This window comes from Microtus ochrogaster, unplaced genomic scaffold, assembly GCF_000317375.1.
Source record: "Microtus ochrogaster isolate Prairie Vole_2 unplaced genomic scaffold, MicOch1.0 UNK16, whole genome shotgun sequence".
Classification (NCBI taxonomy): domain Eukaryota; kingdom Metazoa; phylum Chordata; class Mammalia; order Rodentia; family Cricetidae; genus Microtus; species Microtus ochrogaster.
Window position 1 is genome coordinate 1,639,110 of NW_004949114.1, and position 5,459 is coordinate 1,644,568.

The 5,459-nt window shown below is 52.2% G+C and overlaps 1 pseudogene; it reads left to right on the forward strand.

The window, feature by feature from the left end:
* The first annotated feature begins 2,317 nt into the window (after positions 1-2,317).
* Positions 2,318-2,781, forward strand: LOC101982438 (annotated as a pseudogene).
* Positions 2,782-5,459: the final 2,678 nt, after the last annotated feature.

Consider the following 5,459-nt stretch of genomic DNA (forward strand, 5'->3'; position numbering starts at 1 on the left):
GCACGGCCCGCGGGCGGCCCCCAGCGGCGCGGTCAGGGAGCGGCCTCTTCGGGAGAGCCCGGCCTCTCCCGGTCCACCTGGGGCGGGGTCGCAGGGCACCCGCGCAGCGGAAGAATGGATCACCCCACACGCAAGCCTGCCTGTTGGGTTGGAGCTGAGGACGTGGGCAGCTCACACCAGCAGCCCTGCCTGAGAATGACAAACTCCAGTGCCCCAAGGATCCGAGGGCTCCACCCTCATACGTGTCCAACCAAGTCCCATACCCTAATCCCCAGGAGATAGGACAGGAGCTGGCCACACCTCTCCTGATCTCCAGCAGGCTCCTTCTAGAGCTGTGTGTCTGTTCCTTTGCTCGCCCTAGCATTTCTTTTCAAATCCCATTTTCCCCCTCGATTATAAACGCAATAGCAGCTGTTTAGAAGCCAATTGCCACACCCTGGTGAAAAATAAAAGCCTATGCCCCGAAGACCCCGAGAATCTGAGGATCCTATTTCACCTCTAGCCGCCTTTAGACACCCCACCCTCAGTCCCTAGTACTGTTGGCCTACCTCAGCCAGGGTGTTGGTTGCACTATGATTTGTCTCTGAGTGTCCCCCTCCCCTACAGGGACCCTGTGTCAGTCCAAAGGGTGGCGCTACAACATAGTGCTGGAACCTTTAAGGGTTGAGGCCTAGCTGGGAGGTGGTACCGCATGCGTTGGCCACATTCGAGGTCAGGTCCACAGAGGACAGCCTAGGCTACACATAGAAACCCTGTCTCGAAGAACAAAACAAAAAAACCTACAAACCAACAAAAGAGGTGAGGCCTATTGGGAGGAAGTTAGGTCATTGGGACCCCAGCCTCTTTCTCTTTCTTCCTAGGGATTGAAGGTGAGCAGTTTTGTGTGCCATCACGTGTTTCTGTCATGATGCTCTATTGCACGATGTCTTTCTGAGTGTCTAACTTGATGTCATGAACATTTGCAATGTGGGCAGACCCCACCAAGAGGTCCTCTGCTGAGGCTGTGTTGTATTTTTTGCCGGTGGCACCTGTCCCTCGTGCCCTGGCTTGTCACCCCATTGCAGAACTTGCCTTGTGAGCTGCAGACAGAACATGCAATTGGCCTCAGCGTACATATCAGAGGTCATGAGGCCTGTGGCTCTGTAGGCTCACTCTTTTTAATATTTATTTATTTATTATGTACACAATATTCTGTCTGTGTGTATGCCTGCAGGCTGGAAGAAGGCACCAGACCTCATTACAGATGGTTGTGAGCCACCATGTGGTTGCTGGGAATTGAACTCAAGACCTTTGGAAGAGCAGGCAATGCTCTTAACCGCTGAGCCATCTCTCCAGCCTTGTAGGCTCACTCTTTAACTGATACAATGTCTTTCTCTTGCAGCCCACTGGAGCCTGGGTAGGGACAGGTGGCATTTCCACCTCTGGGCCTTCTGCCAGGTTGCAGACCTGGCACCCAGCAGGAGCTTGGAGAATGTGAATTACAAAGACAGACTGATGGGGGTTGGGGATGTGGCTCAGTTGGTGGATAGTTTACCAACATGCATGGCGCCCTGGATTCTGTCCCTAGCACTACAGAAACTAGGCATGCTGATGGATGCCTCTAATCTCAGCGCAGGATCCTCAGCTACACATTGAGTCTGGGGCCAGTCTGGGCTAAATGAGACCCAGTCTTAAAATTTTTTAAATAGATAAAACAGAAAACAGAATGAAGGCAAAAAATGGACCAATGCTAACCGCTCTGTCCTTGCTCAGAGGAAGACAGAGGCAGTTTCCTTTCTTGTTATCACCAACAGAGTCATCTGCCTGTATCTGCCTTCAGAGGGCTGGAATTAAAGGCTTGTGCCACCACCATCTGGCTGCTGACAGAATTGCTAAGACCGCAAAGTAAGAGCCAATAGGGGTCCATGAAGCGACCTCGAGGGTGATGGAACGCCTGGTTCTTATCTGATTGGTTGTGTATGTGGTGGTGTGTATGTCTGCACACAGGTGCATGTGTGCACATTTGTGGAGGCCAGAGGTTAATGTTGGGTGACTTTGTCTCTTACGCTCCACCTTGTCTGGAGGCCCAGGGTCTCTCGCTGGACCTGGAGCTTACCAATTCAGCCAGGTTGACTGGTCAGCAAGCTCCAGTGATCCTCCTACCTCTACCTCCCCAGGGTTGGGGTGATAGACACATGTTACTACCTATTAAAGTTTTACATGAGTTTGGGGATCCACGCTCAGGTTTTCATGCAGGCACTTCGCTGACAACCATCTTCTCAGCTTCTTGATTTTTTTAATTTAAAAAAAAATCATTTTGGATCTTAGGGAGGCTGCAGTGGTTGTCGCCACTCTCCGAGCTTCATCATGCCGCCCAAGGATGACAAGAAGAAGAAAGATGCCGGAAAGTCGGCCAAAAAAGACAAAGACCCAGTAAATAAGTCCGGTGGCAAGGCCAAAAGGAAGAAGTGGTCCAAAGGCAAAGTTCGGGACAAGCTCAACAATCTAGTCCTGTTTGACAAGACTACATACGACAAACTCTGTAAGGAAGTGCCCAACTATAAACTTATTACTCCAGCCGTGGTCTCTGAGAGACTGAAGATTCGCGGTTCCTTGGCCAGGGCAGCTCTTCAGGAGCTCCTTAGTAAAGGGCTTATCAAGCTGGTTTCAAAGCACAGAGCCCAAGTAATTTACACCAGAAACACAAAGGGTGGAGATGCCCCAGCTGCTGGTGAAGATGCATGAACAGTTTCAATCAGCTGTACTTTTGGAAAAATAAAACTTTATTAAATCAAAAAAAAATCATTTTAAATGTAGAAGCATTTTGCCTACATGAATAGTAAGTGCACCACATGCATGCCTGGTGCTTGCGGATACCAGGAGAGGGCATCATATGCCCTGCAAACTGGAGTTACAGACAGCTATGAGCTCCCACGTGGGTGCTGGGAACTGAGACCGGGTCCTCTGCAAGAGCAACTGTTACTCTCAGCCACTGAGTCCTCTCTCCAATCCCAGTGGTTTGGTTTTCTGAGACAGGGTCTTAATAGGCACCCTGTCTGGTCTCAAACCTACAGCCACATAAGCTGTCTGGTGTCGCCGTAATAGCACCCGCGGCTCAGGTGCTTCTGGGAGCTGAACCCTCTCAGCTGCACACAGGTGGGCAGGAGGTCAGTATGATGAGGGCCTTGTCATCAGAGTCCCTCAAGGGACAGTAGTTACTGGATAGAGAGATGCTGTGGCCTAGCCAGGGAAGATGGTTGGACAGAGCCTAAGTCTTGGGCCAGGGTGGAGAAACTGAGGCTCTGAGGGAGGTAAAGGTGAGGCCAGGACATTAAATACCCTCATACTGGGCATCTTGTTGTGGGCACCGTCCTTATGGGGAGGGAGGTTTTCTGTGAGGCACAAGGTGGTGGTGAGAAGGCTGGCCATGGTGCCCAGGAACCAAAGTCCCGAGTCAGTGTGGACCCTGAGAACTGCAGGAGCAACCCCATAGCAGTGCTGACACCTGTTGGGTTATGCCCTGGGATAAACTGTGCCCTCCAAAAGATATATTGGGAGCCTAGCCCACGTGCCTACGGATGTGATTTTATTTGGAAACAGGTCCTTTGCAGGTGCTGTCACAGTTGACCGGGGTGGAATACGGCTGGAGTTCTCACTCAAAGAGGACACGTGGCCAGGCAGTGGTGGCGTGCGTCTTTAATCCCAGCGCTCCAGAGACAGAGGCAGGTGGATCTCTGAGAGTTTGAGGCCAATCTGGTCTACAGACTGAGTTCCAGGAAGCCCAGGGCTACAGAGAAATCCTGTCTCAGGAAAAAGAAAAAAAGACATGTGGTCACAGATGTGGAAAACCCAGGGGGCCAAGATGCCCAAAGACCAGGGAGCTTATCTGCCAATCTAGATTAGCCAGACTGCCAGTAACACCGGAGGGAGGAAGGAAGGGCTGAAAAGCACTGCATGGACCGAGAACTGCCTTGAGGGTTCTGCAGCCACGTAGCCTCCCAAACAGAGACTGAGCCACCAATAAGACCTTGATGCTTCTTGCAATTTCTCAGAACAGCCAGCAACCTCCAGGCAGGTGGGGCTGGGGCAGCGGGCCTGCAGCCGCTGCCCTGAGTGTCCTGTCCTCTTTGCGCTCCTCATCCTGTACTGAGCCACGTATCTGGGGCTTCTGCCAGAGGCATAGGCTCTATACAGGCCAAGAGAGAGGAAGGAGAAGAGTAGGACCGCCCTGGGGAGGGAGGGGCTACAGCCCAAGCCTGGTGATGCACAGCCCTGGCCTTGCCCTGCCCCAGGCCCCTCCCCTGCCTCTGTTTTTTCATTCTCTTTTTCCAGATCAGTAGGCTCGTAAACATGCCTATTCGCTGCAGACATTAGCTGTACCTGAGGTGGAACCAGCCTCTGCTGGAGGACCCAGCCTCTGTTGGAGAGCTAACGGTGACGCCTCTGCCCTCCAGGGGGCAGCATGTGGCATGCTGGCCGAGGAGCTAGCACTGCACAGAGTCAGTGGGGGACCCCAGAGCCTAAAGCCACAGGATCCTGGGGGAAGGGTGCTGAGTGCATCTTGCTGTCCAATGCTGGGGTCCTGTGTGCCCGGGAACAGGACCCCCACCCCTTGTACTGAGCTCCACCCCACCCTCACGGCACCCCTGCTTCCCTCAAGGGGAGCCTTGGCAGGTCACAGTCATCATGACAAATAGGATCTGGTGTGTTCTTTTTAAAATCCCTTTTAGTTAGTATTCAGAGTGATGGGTCTCTTCTATTTTAAAACTTGGTCTTGGCCAGGTGGTGGTGGTGGCACCCGGGAGGCAGAGGCAGGCAGATCTCTCGAGTTCAAGACCAGCCTGGTCTACAGAGCAAGTTCCGGACAGCTATGGCTATACAGAGAAATCCTGTCTCAAAAAAAACAAAACAAAACAAAAACCCAACTTGGTTTCATGTAGCCCAGGTTGGCCTAAAGGCCTAAAATGCATTTGGTTTTGTTTGTTTTGAGAAATGCTCTCATCTATCTCAGGGGGGTCTTTAATTCTCCGTGTACCCAAGAGTGACCTTCAGGTCCTGACTCTCAGGCCTCCACCTCTGAAATGTTGGGATTAGAGGTGTGTGCTACCACACCTGGTTTAAGCGGTGCTGGGAACTGTGCCCGGAGCTTCATGCAAGCTAAGCCAGCCCCAGACAGGCTGAGCTGCAGCCCCAAGCCCCAGTGGCTTTGTGAGTCCCATGCATGCATAGCCTTGTGAGTCTCATATCACCCAATGACTTTCTTGTCCACCCCCACGTCTCCCTGGGAACCAATTTAATTTAATGTATTTGCCCAAACCCATCCCAGAGTGGGGAGAGAAACAGTTGATTTCCCAGCTGACCTTCACCCCAGTTACTTGGGTGGGTCGGAGCCTGAGGGTTCTTCCAGGATCTCACTGCCCTGCCTTCTCTCTCTCTCTCTCTCTCTCTCTCTCTCTCTCTCTCTCTCTCTCTCTCTCTCT